Below are 20,307 nucleotides of genomic sequence, written 5' to 3' on the forward strand. Positions count from 1 at the left end.
TTGTGTCCAAAAGCTGACTAATTTGTGCTTGAACCACCTCTTGTAATTCTTGCTTTGTAAACATTCTCTAAGAAGGAGGTTTCTTGATTGCCCGTTTAATGGGTGGTTCTGTGGCTTTGTGCCATTGGGTGTGCACTTCTGCGATGGATTGCTGAGACAAAAGTTTTGCAAATTGCGGATCATTCGCAATTTTAATCATCTGCTTTGTGCACTTGTCAACATGCTCTCGACGCTCCATCTCTTCAAATTCGTACTGATTGGGATGAGGTGGCCCGTACTCTTCCTCTGTTTGATCATGAAAATCTTCTTCGTGATCTTCTCCCGCATTAGCAGATGTAGAAGAAGTCGACAGATTCTTGTTGGAATCCATAAGTGTCGCGAGAGAAGGATCGGATTTCCCGGTAGAAGAGAAATCGGCCGCGCTCTGATACCACTGTAACAAACTTGGATACCCCAAGTCAAGATTCTACCGCAACACAACAGAGATTCACTTTAAAACAGTTCAAAAAGGCGACATGGCCCGACGTAGTTCCGTTCCTAGAGGTATTGGCCCCAAAGACTGGCGCCCCTTTCACTGTTTCTTTTGATATTAATCTGTGTTCAAAGTACAAGAGAGTCGGTAGGCGCTCACTCTCAGACTGTGCGTCCAGATGCTCTAAGTAATGAGGCGCAACCCACTTATTTATTGGTACAAGGGATGCCCAAAAGCAGAGCCCCAAAAATCTCTAACCCAAAAGCTTACTAACTCAAAAGCAGTTATCCCAAAAGTTGTAATAAAAATCAGCCAGCGTAATTTGCGGAAATCCGTACTGCGTATGGACTGCCACGTCATCAACGTAATTTCCGACGTAAAATTTGGGCTGCCACGTCAGCATTCAATCAGCGAATTATCCGGGCGTCCGTACTGGCTGCCACGTCAGCATGCGTCTGTGTGTGTGTGTGGGCATTGCTACGTCATCAGTTTGTGACATAGGCTGTAACCCAAAGGCCTCAGGGTAGAGCTGCAGTACATTTGGAGTTTCCAAAAGTTCGCACTCTTCCATCCAACTTTGCATCCATAGGTGGATAATTTTTGAACTTCACCAAATATCGTCGTGCAACTTTTCCTTAACATTTCTTTCTTTATGTGCCAAAATCTGCTCAGGTACCAAGATGGCGTCAACTTCATCAACTTCTGGCTGATCCTCCTATGGCATATCGTCTGGCACATCACCCACAAAGGATCTTAGAAGACTCACGTGAAACGCATTATGAATCTTCCAAGTGTTAGGCAATTTCAGCCTATAAGCAACATCGCTGACCTTATCAAGCACTTGACAAGGCCCATAGTAGCGCATACTGAGCTTAGGAAACAACCGTTCCTTGCCCTTCATCTTCTTTAACCTTGCCTTTTCAAACCTCAATAGAACCCAATCACCAGGTGAAAACAACAGTTCACGTTGGTGACGATCAGTTGCCCTTTTTTGCTTTGCCTGAGGCTTCTCCAAGGCAACTTTGATTTTGTTATACATTTCATCCATGTTCTCAACATATCGATCTGCCTCAAAGATCTTGTCCTTTGGATGCAAAATGGGAGGAACCTTTTTGCCACCTTCAACAATCTCAAAAGGTGCCTTGCCTGTGAACGAATGCACCGTATTGTTGTACGCATACTCAAGCATAGGCAAATACTGTTCTCACTTGCCTTTATTATTTGACACATAAGATTTCAACAGATCCAAGACAATAGAATTAGCCTCTTCTGACTGTCCATCAGTTTGTGGATGAAACGAAGACGAGAACTTGAGCGTAGTGCCCATGTTCTGTCACAAGACAGGCACCACGTGCCAATAGAAAAGAACAGACTTTTAACACTTCAATAACAACTGAATTGAAAGAGAGAGATGACACGCGACACGGAGTGGCGGAGTTCCACCCCAGAGAGTATTGGCCCCAAACCTTGTCGCCCCTTTCGGTATTTCTTTATATTGTATCAACTCAGTACAAGCCAGTACTCCAGACTCTGCACCTTCACCAGGAAGCATTAGAGAATGAGCCCTAACCTCATATTTAAAGGCCGTAGGCCCCAAAAGCAGTTTACATTGAAAAGCCTTCAAACTCAAAAGCATCTGGTCCAAAAGCAATTTCAAAAAGTTGTAGCGTAATCTACGGAAATCTGTACAGCTTGCCACGTCATCAGCCATTACAATTTTCGGAAATGTGCCATGTCATCAGCAGCTATGCAATTTCTTCTGTGTGTGTGTGTGTGGGTCCTGCTTTATTTTAATCCCTCTATGTCACTGGGCCCCCATCCGACGGGGTCCCCATAAGTTGGTAGGACTTCTTCTTCTTCTGCTACTTGTTCTTCTTAGGGTTTAGGCCCCTCGGCCGGCATCTGTAAGTTGGCTCCATTCTTTAGGCTTTGACACTGCAGCAGTTTGTTACATGTTCTCAAACAATCCTCTCCAAAACAAACTCGTCATGCGAGGATCATGATCATTGACAATCGATTGTGGCATACCATGGTACTTAAACACATTGTACATGAACAACCGTGCCATCTGGTCAGATTTTATCTTCTTCTTGACAAGAATAAGTTGGGCGTGCTCGCTAAACCTGCAAATAATGGTCCATATACCATCATTCCCTGTCGACGTTCTTGGAAGATCAAAGATAAAATCCATAGCAATGCTTTCCCATGGCTTGTCTGAAATAGGCAATGGCTGTAATAACCCTAGTGCCTTTTGCCTGTCAAACTCGACCTTGTGGCAAATCACACATGCTACCACAAAGGCATCCACATCTCTCCTCAAAGTAGGCCAATAAAAGAATGTCTCGATCGCTTTCACTGCCACACCTATACCACGGTGCACTGCATACGGTGGCTTTCTACCATAACCTTATGTCGCAATGGCCTAGTGACACATAGTCTACCATGCATCATCATAAAACCTTTCTTGAGGAGGTAGTGCTCATGGTGTTGCCCATCTTGCAACTACTCAAAGATCCTTGCAAAATCTTTATCAATAGCATACTGTTCCTTCATGTCATCAAGCTCATGATGATAAGGAATTGACACAACTGACATATGTGGATTTCTTGATAACGCATCAGCCACCACATTCTTCTTGCCTTCCACATGCATAATCTGGAAGTGGAACATAGAAAGAATGCTTGCCCATCGTAGGATAACTTTGACTATGTCAAGAAGTATCACAAGGTTTGATGGCCTGTCTAGACAACAAAATCAACACTTTGCAGGTAGTGCTTCTAGCTAGAGAGCGCATGAATGACGGCCAATAGCTCTTTCTCATAGATTTGCATAGTCTTTCCTGGCCCTTGCAAGATTTTGCTCTTGTAAGCTACTACTCGACCATGTTTCATTAGCACTGCCCCAATGTTATTGCCACACCATCACACTGACTTCGTGAGATCTGGTAAAACAATCACGGGATGTGAAGTCAACTTTTCCTTTAAGAGACTGAAAGCTGAAATCTCTTTTTGGATCCATCTTAAAGCGACCTCTTTCTTTTGCAAAGCGTGAAGAGGTGAAGCTATCTATGTAAAATTCTTGATAAACCTTCTAGAGTATGAGCACAATCCAAGGAAGCTTCGAACATCGTGCACAGTCTTGAAGTCTGGCCATGTCTTATAGCTTCAACCTTTGCAGGATCCATTCAAGCAACATCCTTTGACACACTATGGCCAAGAAAGTGGATCTCTTCTAAGAAGAATTCACTTTTCTTAGGATTGACAAGTAACCTGTGATTGCGCAGCTCTTCGAAACAATGTCAAGTGATGCCTATGCTCCTCTTCATTCTTCGAATAGACTATCATGTCATCAAAGAATGTGCCAACAAACTTTTGATGCAAGCGGAAAATCCGGTCCATCATCCTATTGAACATAGCAGGAGCATTTGTAAGACCAGGTGGCATCACTAAAAACTCATAGAGACAAAATGTCGTCCTAAACGCAGTCTTGTGCACATCCTCTGGCCTTATACAAATCTGATGGTACCCGCTCTTAAGGTCTATCTTGCTGAAAATTGCAGCACCCTTTAAACGGTCAAGAATATCATCAATCCTTGGAATAGGAAACCTGTTCTTGATGGTATCCTTATTCAACGCACAGTAGTCCATACACATGTGCCAAGAGCCATCCTTCTTCTGCACTAGGAACACTGGGGAGCAAAAAGGTGAAGAACTAGGCTGAATCAGCCTTTTCTCTAGAAGCTCCTCTACCTGGCCCATAATCTCTTTCTGCTGAGCCACACTAACCTTGTTGGGAGGTTTGTTTGGTGGGCTACACCCTGGCACCAAGTCTATCGCATGGGCCTCAAGCCTCTCCGGTGGCAATTGTGACGGTAATGAATCTGAAAAACAGTCATTAAACTCTCGCAAAAATGTTGACCTTTCTTTATCTAACACAAATAAATTTATCTGATAATTATCTAAAACATCACGTGCAAAAATCAAGTTCGCAGAAAGATGATTTTTAATTACAGAAGTGATAGCTTTCCTGACCTTAGAGGCCTCTGTAAAATTCTCCCTTGCATAAGCTATATCGAACTGTTGGAGGAAAGTAAGAGCCTTCGCCTTATCCTCAAAGCCGCTGAAAATGTCAAACTTTACAATTGCATCACCTTCTTTGTAGGCTTTTGGCTTTTCCAGTGCTTGTAACAAGCTTAGAGGCCTCTGTAAAATTCTCCCTTGCATAAGTTGTATCAAATTGCTAGAGGAAAGTAAGAGCCTTTGCTTTATCCTCAAAGCCACTGAAAGTGTCAAACTTTACAGTTGCACCACCTTCTTTGTAGGCTTTTGGATTTTCCAGTGCGTGTAACAAGCTTGGGCACCCAAGTCTAGAATCTGTCGCAACATGAGAATCCACTTTAAAAATACTTCACAATTCAAGAGTCGACACAGCCTGGCGCCGTGCCAAGAGTGATTAGCCCCAAAGACTGGATCCCTTTTCGGTATTTCTTTTTTATTAATCTTTGAGCAAAGTACAACTGTCGTGGGTGCTCGCTCTCAGAGTCTGCATCTAGACGCTCTGAGAAGTGAGGCCCTTAGGACTCTTTTATTCTTACAAGGGATGCCAGAAGCAGAGCCCAAAAAGCAATGAACTCAAAAGCAATAAGTCCCAAAAACAACTTGTTTCAAAAATCTGCTAGCAAAAAGCACTTGCGCAAATTGCGGAAATCCGTACAGTTGCCACGTCGGCATATCAACGCAAAAAGCGGGTGTCTGTACAGCTGCCACGTCACCTGTCCGTACAGTGGCCACGTCAGCAGTCTGCCAGCGTGTCGGCGTCCGTACTGCCAGCGTGTCAGCGCGGTTTACGGCAGATCTGTACATGCTGCCATGTCATCAGTCAATCCACGTGTGTCCAGGTAGTACTGCCACGTCATCAATTTGTGATATACCCCTCTCTTGAAATAATTGTAATTGTCGTCAATTACGCCTGCAAAACAGACAGAGGCCATAAACCAATTCAATATACACTGACTCTAAGTAGCGACGCACTAGACGACACAAATTCAACACTTGACATCACATCACATCCAAATCACATTGAGATCACATCACATATATTTATTTCAAATCTCAGACCATGACTGCCAACAACGTATTTAGTAACCGCATCTAGATCCTCACCAGACCTCACTGATGTCGGATTAACTAATGTCATATTGTGATCATGTCTATAGAGATTTTCGACTTAAGCACTGCTGTGTGCGAGTAATCATTCGCCTCAAGCACTATCGTGTGCAAGAATCACGCGCCTCAAGCACTATCGTGTGTGAGTAATCATTTCCGGGGATTCCAATCCATCACTAAGTTAATATCGAACAGTGGTCCAATCATTCAGTTCCAGCTGTGTGGCCATCTTATCTCGCAGGAACTCTTGATGCGCGCACGACAGTTCCATTGAATAGGTCGCGATCCAATTATCAGGTTCATTCGAGAGCTGTCACTACTCCAAAATCATCGTCTCATTCTTAATTCTGCTCTTTCTCCAGAAACAACAGATTCTTTCATAAAACATTAGTTTTATTCAAAATTCAAAATCATCTTCCAAAAAGTCTTATTTTCATAAATTCATAAAGTAAAATAATGCTAGTTCATCCATAATTTTTTGTATCTAAAATCTGTTATGGAACGAGTATCGTCTCGTCTTGTTGTCCTTTCAATCTGTTAGTCGTCTTGATTCTTGTGTCTTTTTGGGGCACTGTGTAGCGATGCGTCCTTGTTCTCCACATTCAAAACACTTTCTTGCTTTGAAATATTCATCTCTCTAGTCTTCTTTCAATGGAGGTCGTCTATTTCTTTGTTGTTTGTTTTTGCTATGACTTGTTGAAGGTTCATCTGATGGGTAAGTCAAGTTACCTGAATGTATAGCAAATCCCCGCTTCGCATGTCCGAGCAACTGTTGTATAAACTCGAACTTCCTTTCAAGACAGTAGCTCGAATTTCTTTAGGAAGTCCACAACAAAACCGCTCAATCTGCTCCTTAAAACTGATCTTCTTTAAGGATGAAGCAGGTAGAAAAGTGTCCCAAATTCTTTCATAGTAAGAATCCAAAGATTTTGCCTTGACCATCCGAATATGGTTCCAGTCAGTAATCACGTCTCGTTCGTATTCTTGTTTGAGCCATGAAGAAATAAAGAGTTTCTTAAATTTCAACCACTTTGTCGGCTCTTGTTTCCTCAACAAAAGAGTGGACCACCATGTTCGTGCATTGCCTTTCCGAAAGGATGCTGCCCGTCTGATCTTGGAGTGCTCTGTATAGCGGCCTCCTCGAAACCCTGAAAAGTGCTTAAACTTTACTGCCTCTCGTCCCTCTTTGAATTCTTTGGCCTTTTTTCCCTTGTCGTTGAGGAAATCGTACTGATTGGCTCTGTAGAAGTGCTTCCTTTTTGCATAAAACATATGATCTTTCCGTCATTTCTTACCCTTTCTGTCCTCATCACTCGAGTCAGAAGAAGACGAGCTGTCCGAGCTGTCAGAAGAAGACGCGGACGAATTGGGCACTTCTTTGAAGCATATATACTACTACTGCTTTCTGGCATTTTCAAAAGTGGATTTTTGGCCCAAGTAACCGGGGAAGTCAGTTACCTTGTTACGTTTCTTCAGTTGCTTTTTTGATGTGTCCAGAAGCTGATTGATTTGGGTCTGGACTGCGTCATGGAGTTCTTCTTCAGTAAACATTCTCGGAGTAGGAGGCTTCTTGATTGCCGGTTTGATTGGTGGCTCGGTGGCTTTTTGCCACTGAGTATGCACTTCAGCCATCTACTGCTGGGCCAAAATTTTTGCAAATTGGAGATCCTTAGCAAATTGAAGCATCTGCTTTGTGCACTCGCCAACGTGCTGTCGACGTTGCATCTCCAAGAGTTCATACTGTGTGGGCCGAGGTGGCGCGTACTCTTTCTCTGCTAAATCGCTTGAATTTTCCGTATTGCCTCCTCCCGCCTCAGCGATTGTAGAAGAGTTCGATTGATTCTTTTCAAAATTCATACGTGCCGTGAGAAGAAGGATCGGATTTCCCGGTAGAAGAGAAATCAGCAGTGCTTTGATACCACTATAACAAGTTTGGGCACCCCAAGTCTAGAATCTGTCACGACACGAGAGAATCACTTTAAAAATACTTCACAATTCAAGAGTCGACGGCCCGACGTAGTTCCGTGCCAAGAGAGATTGGCCCCAAAGATTGGCGTCCCTTTCGGTATTTCTTTTATATTTATCTTTGAGCAAAGTACAACTCCCGCGGGTGCTGGCTCTCAGATTGTGTGTTCAGATGCTTTGAGAACTCTTATTCTTACAAGAGATGCTAAAAGCAGAGCCTCAAAAGCAATAAACTCAAAATCAATAAGTCCCAAAAACAACTTGTTCCAAAAATTTGCCAGCAAAAAGCACTAGCGCAAATTGCAGAAATCCGTATAGGTGCCACGTTAGCATGTCAGCTCAAAAAGCGGGCGTCCGTAGAGCTGCCACGTCACTTGTCCATACAGCGGCCACGTCAGCAGTCCGCCAGCCTGTCAGCGTCCGTACTGTCAGCTTCTCAACGCGTTTCACGGCAGATCCGTACATGTTGCCACGTCATTAATGAGTCCACGTGTGTGTCCGGGCAATACTGCCACGTCATGAATTTGTGACAGTGCCCCCAAATTGTCATAGGGAATTGTTTGCAACATGGGCACTGTAAGAGGGATCATCGGCGTTCCTTGGCCATTGACATTTTGTGTCATTGGTGCCATATGTGGTTGCTGGTCGGAAAAACCAGCCATGCCAAAATTGCCTTGTGGCACCCCAAACTGGCCTTGGTTGCACTGAAAGCCTTGCTGCATGATGATATTACCATACATCGGGTTCGGTATCATGCCTTGCATACCCCCAACTATTGTTTCCGGCATATAATGCTGGTTTCCAGGCGCATAACCAGCCAGACTTTGGAACACAGGTCCACCCCCAAAATACCCAGGATGTACCGTGGGTGGTGGAAAAACTTGATGCATTGCTTGGAAACTGGTTGCCTATCCATTTAATGCAACATGTGGACTTTGAAAGGTAGCGGGCTGAACCCGTGGAATTGGCGTCGTAACCACCTGTTCATGGACGGAAGGAACCCGTCTTGGAGCCCCAACAGACTCGGCAAGGTGCAAGTGCTCCCTATCCTGCTTGGACGCATGATGGACTTGGGCTTGAGCCTCAACGGGCTCTACCGGTTGTATGAGTTGCATTGTCTGCTGTGGTACGGTGGTGCTCGCAAAAACTCCATAAACCTTGGGTTCTGCACCAGTCAAGTGAAAGCATTCACAGCGGCAACCAACTGAGTCCTGAATGCATCATCTTCAAGTTGCCCAGTCATAAAGACTTGCATTGGTGGGGCATTCACATCAACAAAAGGTACAGACAGGGGTGGCCTAGAACTACACACACGGCTTGGAAGCTAGAGCGCTACCAAGCAGAGCAGACGACCTGTTGGCCCCAAAGACTGGTGCCCTTTCGGTATTTCTTTATTCTTATTGCGAATAGACGATCCAAACACTTTCACCTCTCTCTCACCAAGCTGTCCAAACCTGTCCATGGCTGTAATTGCAAGTTTTTGACCCAATTTTACCAGCATAATGGTGCAAAACCCTCTGTAGGTCAAAAGTACTTGTCAAGGACACTTTCCCTTGCGGTTAGGAAGCTTTCCCATGAGCTGTAGGTCAATTTCAGCGTGCTATAAAATTCCCTGTTTTGACACTGGCAGGTGCCCAAAGCCTTGTTTAAGCATCCCAAGGCTCCCCTGACGTTGTCCTACAGTTTAGGTGCAAAATCCTAAACCTGCAGAAAAACACAACAAGCTGTAATTTTCTGTTTTGGGCGAAACGAACATGTCTACGTGTGTCTCTGATGCACCCACACACAATGGGATAGTTCCCCTTTGAAATGGACGAGTTTTCACGTGAGAAAACTCCGTTTTTGCAATCCTTTGCGATGGAATTGTGCGTACGTGTGGGGGATTAGCAATCAACTAATCTAGTTCCTGTTCAGAAGGTTCTTGCCTTGGCAAACGTGCATAAAACCCCCAGAACTGTACATGGTCATCTGAGAAGCCCAACTAGTGGGGCATTACCATATGTGCCGAGGGGGGAGAGAGATGCGCGAGAGAAAATCATCGCGCTACATAGGGCAATGGAGAAGGCAAGCTTTCCATTAAAGCTGTGATCACTTGCACCCACTACTCACACACACACTGTAGTCACTTGAAGAGAAAAAATCAGCCCCCTCTCTTGAAATGGGCGCCCCCTCTTAATGCAGACTGGGAAAGTGCATCTAGAGCCGCCATGTGTTGAGTTTGCCTCTTTTGAGTTAATTTCCTAGTACCCACCAACTTATAAGTGTAGCGAGGGGCCTAAATGACTTTTAACGGAGCCTAGACACTCTATTAGGCTCGGATTCCAATGCCGATTGGCCCAACTATCTTGTGGTGACGTGCCCTTCCCGACTGCGGGTGAAACTCTGAGCCATCGGCCGTTTCACATTGGCCACACAATGTTGAGCCATTTGTGACTTCAAAAAGATGGTCCCAAAAATTTAAAAAAATCAACGAAAGAAACCAACAACTAAGGTTAGTGGTTGCCACAGCCTCGTGACACTGTCACACGCACACACACACACAAAAAAAAAGAGGGCTTGTACCCTGTTGGTATTACTTGAAAAGTTACAAAAAGGCAAAGACTGCTTGCTCAAAATACAACTCAAAGCTGGATAACAAGATACAATTATAGGTCGAAAAAACCCCTGAAAATAACAAGGAAGCACATAGGTGAGGGGAAAAACTAATGGAACAATATTGGTATCAAATATGTGCATAGTTATCGACAGGGAGAATAGGAAGTTGAAGAGGCTGATGACTTAAGGACAGGGCCCCACAAATGTTCCCAAGACATTATACACAAAGTTACCTGGAACGGGAATGGGAGGGTCTGGAACTATACGGGAACGAGGGGGAGGAGGGTAAACCGGAACGGAAATGTGGCCAGAACGGTAGACTAAAGAAACACTTGAATTGCCTCCCTTGAGCTTAGCTTCAAATCTGCTCCCAAACAACCCCAAAACGGCCTCCAAATCTGCCCCCAAACAACCCCAAATAGCCCCAAATATGCCCCCGAACATCCCCATTTACCCGTTTCGCCCCCCGTTCTCCTATTCTGGCCCTCGTTCTGGTTACACCCCGTTCCAAAACGGCGTTCCGTTCTGAGAGCCCGGACCCGTGCCGAACGCCGTTTTGGAACGTTTAGGCTGCGTTCTGTCCGTTCCCTGTTACACTGATTCTACATCCCTAGGGCGGTACAACGTTGCCAAGACAACATCCTTTGATAACTACCTAACTAATTAGTCACGAGTGGTGCTCACGCGAAGTATGTGACGTGACATTAGAGGGGTGAGGGTTTCTATCCGTAAACCCTGATCAACTTAGAAGACATGGCCGAGAGGACTAAAACACAAAGAACTGACCAACTTGCAGAACGTGGCCGAGGGGCCTAAAACCTAGAAGAAGAAGACACCAAATTTACGAAATATGTTGACGTGGCACTGCTGTATAGAAAATCCTTGAAAACACAGATGATTGCTGACGAGGCTACATTTTGGGCTCTAGATGCTTTTGGGACTGACAACTTTTCACAGCAATCGCTCTTGAGGCCATGGGCCTTTAAATATGTACATTGGGGTCTCCTTTTGGCATTCTAGAGAAGTAGAGGAACCCCCAACAATTGTACCTGTTGAAGCAAAGTAAAGAAACACCGAAAGGGGTGTCGGGAGTTTGGGGCCAGTGCTCTTTGGGAGTGGAACTCCGCCACTCCGTGGACTCTCTCTCTCTCTCTCTCTCTCTCTCTCTCTCTCTCTCTCTCTCTCTCTCTCTCTCTCTCTCTCTCTCTCTCTCAGTTCAGTTGTTTTGAAGTGCTTAAAGTCTGTTCGAGTCTATTCTTTTCAGTTGGCACGTGGTACCCTCCCGTTATGTTGGGGTCAGAGCTTCATGCTTCTGCTTTTTTGAAAGCATACTGGTCTCTTTAATAACTCAGAGAACAAGATGGTGCTTCTTGATTCTATAGAGTACTCGCAGTTCCTTCTTGACGAACCGTGAGGCGCCCTGAGCAGAACGTCCCGATTCTGCAGAGCTTTCAAGAGTTTCTGAACTACAGGTTGCCACCTTTGTTGCCTCAGGTTTTTCCTCCTCTAGCACCCGAAAGTGCAAGGGTTTCCTCACGACAACCCACTCAGACCTCTATTCCGATCGAGGGAGATTTCAGGAATGTGGTGCAACCATTTGACTTCTACCTGGTGCAACCGCCTTTGCCATCGCCGTTGCCACCACTTGCCCCACCGCCACCTGGGTATAACGGTTGGAGCCCGTATGCCTACCCCTATTATCCACATCTTGGATTTGCACCACATCAACCCAAGGATTTTAAGGATGGTGGATCTATAGTGAAATTTTTCACCTTTTCAGGAGTGAATCGAAAGAAAGCCTTATAGTTCGTAAAGCAGTTTGGCAATATCTATGCCTTGGGGAACTACACCGAAGAATCTAAGGTCTCTCAAGCCACCAATTTTCTCAAAGACAATGCTATGCAATGGTGGATTTCTATAGCTACCAAGCTGTCACAAAGTGATGACGTAGCATGGTGTAAAGGACAAAGGCTGGACAAAAGGGGGCCTAATCCCTAGGAAAGAGTCAAAAGAGATTCTAACCAACTTGCAGGTTTCTGTTGAGGGGCCCAAAGGGGTTAGAATGAAAAACCTAACTCACCGAACTTGTGGAACTCGGCCGAGGGGCCTAAAACCTCCTAAAAATTAAGCTAGGCCCAAAATGGCATGGAACTTACTGGCGTGGCAGCGTTGTACGGACACCCACGATTTTTGGTGCGAATTACAGACAGGGTGCTGATGTGGCAACGTGTACGGACTGCCGTTAGGCGCTAGCTTTTGGGACTCCACATGCTTTTAGAACCTACGTTTTTCATGAACTGCTTTTGGGCATGGCCAAGGGCCCTTAAAAGAGTGCCAAGGCCTCTTCTCCCCGCATATTAGCTTGGAGCTTGCCAGAGAGAGAGAGGACCCTCGGACTTTGTACTTTGTGGAAGCTTAATAAATAAAGAAATACTGAGAAGGGGCGCCGGTCTTTGGGGCCATTGCTTTTGGGCATAGAACTCCGTCTTGCTGTGTCGTCTCTCTCTATGTCTCTCAGTTTTGTTAAATTATTTCAATTTCTCTCACATGTGTTGCACTAGATCTTTGGCTTAGAGTGTCCAAGTCTATTACAATGGTACATAGCCCAAACGATCTTCTTCTATGGAGAATCCGATCCCTTTACTTGCAGCACCCGCACCCATGGATTCAATCAAGGAATCCCTTCAAGAGGAAACTGTGGTACTTGATCACTTGGGCAATGAAGAAACCAACGGGGATTCCAACGGACCCCTTTTCGAGGACTCGGAAGAGGAGTACGGTCGGTGTCCACCCACAACTTAAGAAAGAATGGAGATGCAGCGTCAATAGCAGGTCGAGAACTGTGCTCGATAGACGCTATGCTATTCAAGGATATCCAATATGCGAAATCTTTGGCGAGGCATCCACATGATGAGGTGCACTTTTGATGGCGGGCTGCCATCTAGTCACCTTTGAAGTCGGCTCTAAAGAAGAAACTTACAACGGCGGTATCTAGACAAAGAGTGTACTCAAAGGCTGCATTTGATGAAGCTATAGAGCAACAAGTTAGTAGACTCATGAAGACCAAGAGGCAGTCGTGGAAAAAGAGTCAAGCAGCAGTCTATCCTGGCTACTTGGGTCGCAAACCTACCTTTGAGGCTTCCAATAAACCAAAGAAGCGTGTTGGCTTAAGGAGGGTTGGCAGGCTCTAAAGTTTGTTACGTTTTCAGGCTTTAGGGATACCTATAGAGCACTCCAAGGTACGAAGAGCGGCGTCATGGTGGTCTACCCTATCGTTACGTAGGGAAGCACCGACTAAGTGGTTGCAGTTTAAACGAGTTTTCACCTCTTCGTGGCTCACACAGGAATACAAACAAGACGTGATCACCACTTGGAATCATCTAAGGATGACCAAGGATGACACATTGGACACCTATTGCTATAGATTTTGGGAGACTTTTCTACTTGTTTCTTTGTTCAAAAAGATAACCTTCAAGCAACAAGTTGAGCGGTTCTGTTGTGGGCTTGCCTATAGAAGAAGTCTGAGTTCATGGGACATGCCAAACAAGGTTTTTATATGCACGGTGGCACGCTCACCTACCCTACAACTAGACTTGTGGCAGTAAGAACCGGACAAGAATCGACTAACGAGGACAGGAAGAAGGGAAAACAACAGAAAAAGAAACCATCAAGCCCTAGATTGTCAGCAGAGCAGCGCGTCCCGTACTACAAAGAGGGCAAATGTTACGGATGCGGGAACAAGGGCATATGCTTGCCAAGCGCCCTAACAAAGTTTCCAATGACCAAGCCAAGGACAAGCCAGAGAGTTCCAAAGCGGGGGAGGGGTGAGCAAAGAAAGGAAAGACCAAGGCAAGTTGGTACTGGATTTTGTGGGGATCGACCTAGAATAGATGGATGAAAGTACAGAGCTCTACAGAGCGTGGGGCAGAGTACGAGATCAAGAAGCACTTATCTTCTTTGACGGAGGAGCCAAGGCCAACTTCATCTCGACTGAATTGGCGGCTCAATCCGGGATCACGCCCGATGAAATGGGACCAACGGTCGAGGCAGTTCTTGTGGTATCAGGACGGGATGTTGCCATTACACCTATCATAGGCAATCTTCGATTGCATTGTTAAGGGTACGTAGGACACGGGGACTTCTACATCATGCCTTTAGAAGGGTGCGACGTCCTTTTGGGAATCCCCTAGTACCATAAGAATGGCGTTGTGGTTGACTACAGGGCTAGGAAAGCGACATTGAAAATTGAAAAGAGTAGAGATATAGTACTTGATGTAAAATTAAAGGGCGAGTCCGTCCCACTTGTATCGGCTTCGGTCATTTCAAAATTAATGAAATCAGTTTTTTTGTTTACTCGATCCACTTGAATGAGTTAAATGACAAGAAAACGTCAAATTTGTCCGACCTTGAGAAGGAACGACAAGATTTTCTGCAAGCTCAAGCTGATTGCTTCTCTGAAGGCTTACTGGGAGAGTTACCTCCTCAGCGACTAGAAGATCACATGATTGATTTGATTCCAGGCAGCACGCTACGGAACCGGCCACCTTACCGAGTTAGCAGACCCAGAATGAAGAAATCATTATCCAAGTGAAAGAGCTTATCTAAATGGAGGTAGAATTTTTTTGTAGACAATACAATCGAATTTCTTTTGGCAACAACAAAACTGCTCAATCTGGTCCTTCAAAGTGATCCTTCGAAACGAGGACACTTGCACATAAATGTCCCAAAACCTCTAGCAATAGTCATCCAAAGTGTCTTCCTTTTTCATTCTCAGATGATGCCAAGCCGTGATGACATCTTCTTCATATTCTTGCGTTAACCAAGCAGAAGTGAAAACACTCTTGAATTAGACCGCTATGTATTTGCGTTTCCTTTCAAGTATGAATCTGCCCTTTGTACCTTAGAGCGCTCCAAGAAACGACCTCTCGAGAAGGCGATGTCAAAGTGCTATATGAAGGCAAGGGCTCAATGGGTGTCCTGATAGCCTAAAAACATGTCAAACTTGATTGCTTGACCCCCTTCCTTGAACTCAATTTTCTTTTTCTTTTTCTCAATGTGTGAACTATTAGAAGAGGACGAGGTCTTTTCCTCTGAACGGCTAGATGGCTTCCTGTGCCTTCTAGACTTTTTCTTAAATTTGCCTCTCTTGCGTTTCCTCTTCTTCTTTTGCTTTTTCTCATCCTCATTGGAACTAGAGGACGATGAATTGTCGGAACTCTTTGAAGATGAAGAACCGGGGAAATTTGTTGATTTGCTCTTCTCCCGAGAGTGCATCTTCTCATCAGCTAGTTTTTCTTCTTTTCAAGAGCTTCGTCAAACTCTTTTTGCGAGTACAGTATCTGCTTTTCTGCGCTCGGCTTTGCTTTCTGTTTCATTACCAACTTGCGAGGAAAATGGACGGCCTCTCGCCATTTGGCATGAACCTCGTCAAGCAGGTAATCCTTGAGGTGATTCACATATTTCGGATCCTTGAAGTACTTGATCAATCTTTTCATGCACGTGTCAACCTGCAGTTGACATTTGTACTGCGTTCTGTCAAGATTCCCTGTCGGAAATTTGCCAAAATCTTTCAATTCCTTGAAAAAAGGCTTCCCCCCGTTGGTTTTCTTTGTTCACCGTTGGGATTTTTCTTTTCTTCATCGCCCCGCAGACTAACAGTTGGAGGAGTGCCGTCTCTGTCAGATTCTCCACGAGAACCTGTGTGTGCTGGAGAAAAAATCGGATCCTCCGTAAAAGAAGAATCGTTATGAGGTCTGATACCATTGTTATAGGCTTGGACACTCATAAGCGAGAAATCAATAGCAACACACAACAAAATCTGTAAATAACTGAACTTGATTTTATATATATATATATATATATATATATATATATATATATATAGATATAGATATAGATATAGATATAGATAGATAGATAGGTAGGTAGCTAGGTAGGTAGGTAGATAGATAGATAGATAGATAGATATGAAATGTAATATTAACGTCTTCAAAAGGCCAAAATGACCTATGAGACCAAAAGGTTACATGTGGTGAATCTAATACCAGGTATGGGTACAAAAAGAACAAAAAACTGAAAAGAAAATAGTGGGTAGGGGTGGGGTGAAAGCTGATACAAAGGGAATACAAAGGGTGAGCTGATACAATGGAGCTCTCTGACAGTGGAGGCATCATATACATATACATCAGTATCCGGGACGGCTCCTATGCTGCGCCAGTATGGTATGGATCCTCTGTCGCAATCTGCGTCGATCTCGAGAGGGCCCTCATCCGTGGGCGACGGGATCGCCCCAACTCTATCACCCGATCAAGCATCATGCCTCTGGTGCCTCTGGTGTTGTTATGCTGTGGGGGTTGCTCGAACTCCTCTGTCTGTGACTGAAAGAAATCTGTAATCTTCCGCTGTCATTGGATCTCTCTCATTGTGCCCCTCTTCAAGAGGTCCTCTCTGTGTTTGCGAATCTCCAGTAAGTATAATCCGAGGCATCTCTGATCCTGGTATCTCATGACTCTAGAAAGTGGCCCAAAACCCTCTCTGAATAGACAGTGAAAGCGGCTTCGTATCTCATAGTATACTGGGCAGTGACATATCTAATGTAGCTTTGTCTCTGGCTCTATTTGGCACACCTGACAAATCCTAGGCTCAACGGGTACTCCTCTAAATCTGCCTGTCTCGATCTCTGGCTGATGTGAGGACGTGCGTATCTGAACAATAGCACATCGTATCCCATGGATAGATGAGCATCCATGTATCCTGGTCTGATCACAAAACCAGCCTCCGTGAGTTGGAGAAGATGCTCTCTATAGAAAGGCATCTTCGTACCTAGCTCATGTGTAGGTTGTATCCATGTCCTCTTCGTATCCAACTGAATCAAGTCCTGTCTGATGAGCTTGGTTATTTCTGCCCTAGTGATTGGGATGGAGGGTGCATCCAGAGAGTGCTGAAATGGGGGTAACCGGTCCATACTAAAGCCATGTAACGGCAACCAAGATGCCATCTCTGCATACCAACATGATCTATCTCCATGCAATGCCAGCTATTGCGAAGACTTTAGTGCTAATCGAGCATATCTGTCCCTAGGGAGAGCCCAAGTGCTATGCATCAATAAAACTGATTGAGTGAGTGCCTCCACTACCAATGGAGGAGCAGCGAGCTCCGCCCTAACAATGTCATGTGGTACAGAGGCCTTGGCCCTAATCATCCGAGAAATCATAGACACCAAGGGCTTCTCCATACATCTCCATCCATTAGTACTGCCAACTCTGCTATGATGATCAACTGAGGGGTCCCATATCTCCACTCCGTACAGCATGGCAGAAGTGACCAAAGTGTCAAAGAGCCAAAGCTTTGTCCGAGGTTCTCGGAGAGAGAGAGAGAGAGAGAGAGAGAGAGAGAGAGAGAGAGAGAGAGAGAGAGAGAGAGGGGGGGGAGTTCGTTCCCAGATGCACTCGCCCCAAAGATGTAGAAAACAAGTATGAGAAGGTAGAAAACAAGTATTGACGTAACCTGCAATTGAAGGAAAATGATTGGTGATTCTTCGCTTTGAGAAGGCACCCTTTAGAAAGAGGAAGGGTAAGGAGAAGCTTTTTCCAAAGCTAAGTATGCAATACTATGGGCCCTTCCATGTTTCAGAAGAGATCAATGATGGGTCTTTCAGATTGACGTTGCTAGATAATTGGAAGGTTCACAATGATACTAGAGCTTTACCTTGTGGCTTTTGGTTTAGTTGTGCCTATTGCAAAAGTGGTATGGGACGCTCGGTCTTACACATGCACGCCTACGTCCTCGGAGGTTGCCAAGCTAGGGGATGCTGCGAGAATTCGGATGGTAGCTACGGTCGGGTGGCTCGTCCAGGTAGCTGGGAGATCCCTCCCTTTTATTCATTTCACCTACCTACAGAGAGACCTAAAGCATGGGACAAGCATCTGCTTGGTCTCATCCCACAAATGCAGCAGGAGAGAGATCCACTCTGAGAGGAGCTCAAAGAGGCAAAGTAAAGAGTAGAAAATTGGGAAACTCAGGTAAAGGAACTGCAACAAGTCTAAGACGAATGAGGCAATGTTGACTACTTGACTCATTAATATTGATATCGAGCAAATCAATGACATCATTGTCTAGGAATTATAGAGAAGATAAAAGAGGAACGATTCCAGGAAAACAAGGCCTATTATTATCTAAGTAGGGGATCTTCCTGAAGGATGGGAGGCAATGAAGTACTTGAGAAGATGAATTATACCAGAACATGAAATACTATGCAGGAAAGTGGGGAGAGCCATTTCATTGTGAATTGAAGGCATGCATATACTTCTCGCCATGAAAAGCTACATGACGAGAGTGAAGCAGACGAGGGCAATGCAAGGAATCAAGATATGCTAATTGGCAATGTTGTTATGACCTCTTTTTTCTTTTGGAGTATTTCTTACCATGGATGTAACTTTTGGTTGCATAGGTTATCTTGGGCTTTGCAGACGTTAATAGAACATTTTAGTTCATGTCTTTTCTTTCTTTCCCCTTTTTGCTGCTCTAATGTCTTACTGTTTTTTAAAACTTCACCCGTCTGCTGTGCACTCTGATATGTCTGCCTCTTGGTTTGCATGTACAGGGTGACTATTGTTTCTTCTTGGCAAGGAAGGTTTGTGTGACAGAGCTACTTCAATTATTGGTTCCCCAAGGCAGTGAAGAAAGAACGTGACCATTGAGGGTGTTTAAAGATGTTCTTTTCTTTTGAAAAAGAAAGACACTCCAGTACGTTCTGTTAAACTTGCAATTGATTAATCTTGCAATAGTTGCAAGTGGCAAATTTAGTTAAATAGGTATCAGAGCTTTCTTTGTTGTTGAAGAGCGGATAGTCTAAGGGCACCGCGAGTGTGGGTGCAAATTCTTCTCGATTCATAAGAGGAATTCATAACACAGTTTTTGATGCTGCAATAAGTAGCTGTCTACTGCTTTTGTTCAACACCAACATCCTTATTATTCCTTTAATTGGACCACTTACTATTGTTTATGATAACTTGATGTGGCTGAAAATGTATTTAAATTGCAGTGGTGAATGTTATTGAGTAAGATTCTGTGTTCAATTGTGTGTTTTGCACGAGTGTTTTAGCGCATGAATCAGTTTGTAAGTCAATACTTTTCTTACCTTCTGATTCATGCAGAACTATGTGATCATGGCTTTTTTGAGAGAGCTTACCCGTATCGTTGTTTGGCTGCAGGCTAGTATGAAAGAGATTGCTGCTGATGCTTTCCGGTCATATGTACGTGCATATACTGCACATAAAGGAGATTTGAGAGCCATCTTTCAAGTAAAGAAATTGCATTTAGGACATGTGGCAAAAAGTTTTGGCTTGGCTGATCGTCCCTCTCTGCTTGGAAAGTCTCTCACTAAGAAGAGGAGCAGAGAAGCAAAAGCAAAAGCAAAGCACTTTAAGAGGGCAAAGCAGCAGCAGCAGTAGCAGTCGCTTAAGCCCGCTCGGATGGCAGAGTAAGTAACAAGAGAACAGCAGCCTTGCTGCAAGAAATGGGTCTTATTTCTCTCCAATTTCTCTTGTAAAGTATGAAGCTCCCTTTTGATGAAGCGTTGGGTGATCTTGCCAAAATCACAATGCAGTGATGGTGACAATTTGAGTCACAGTTTTGTAGAGATGTGCTTCATGCCAATTTCAGACATCTACTCTCGACGTACAAATTTGTTTAGTGTAAAGGTGGCTTCTCCGACAGTTGGCATTACAGGCAGGTCGACAAGTTGGGACATTATTATGCATCGATGGGGGGCACAGCTTTTGTGGAGACACTGGAAGCGCTGATACCACTACTTTAGGTTGATGTCTGCAGTACTGCATACAAATCATTAGGTTGCGAATTTTCAGACTTTGGAAGATGAGTTCTGATGTTTGCTGGGGCATTTCGTACTTTCTTTTGCCCATTTTTGCATCTTTTCATGAGTTTTAGTAATCCGTCCTTTGAAATTCACTAGTGTTTCTCTTGTTAACAACCCAATAAATAGCAGTAGAAAGGCCTGCTTTGTGACAAGCAAATTGTAGTGAGGTGCGCATGCATACAAATACTTCGTCTAAAAAGTGGCTTGAAGACGGTAAGATTTTTAAAAACTTA

The 20,307-nt window shown here is 44.5% G+C and overlaps 1 pseudogene across 1 annotated transcript in view; it reads left to right on the plus strand.

Annotated features, from left to right (window-relative positions):
• The window catches only part of LOC147454849 (DEAD-box ATP-dependent RNA helicase 17-like), an 87,558-nt pseudogene extending 67,792 nt beyond the window's left edge, over positions 1-19,766 (plus strand). Inside the window, exon 10 of the transcript XR_015188703.1 lies at positions 19,410-19,766. The product of XR_015188703.1 is annotated as a DEAD-box ATP-dependent RNA helicase 17-like (transcript). The remainder of the gene's footprint in view (positions 1-19,409) is intronic.
• Positions 19,767-20,307: the final 541 nt, after the last annotated feature.

The sequence above is a fragment of the Adiantum capillus-veneris genome, chromosome 7 (assembly GCF_014529385.1).
Source record: "Adiantum capillus-veneris isolate H3 chromosome 7, ASM1452938v2, whole genome shotgun sequence".
NCBI lineage: Eukaryota > Viridiplantae > Streptophyta > Polypodiopsida > Polypodiales > Pteridaceae > Adiantum > Adiantum capillus-veneris.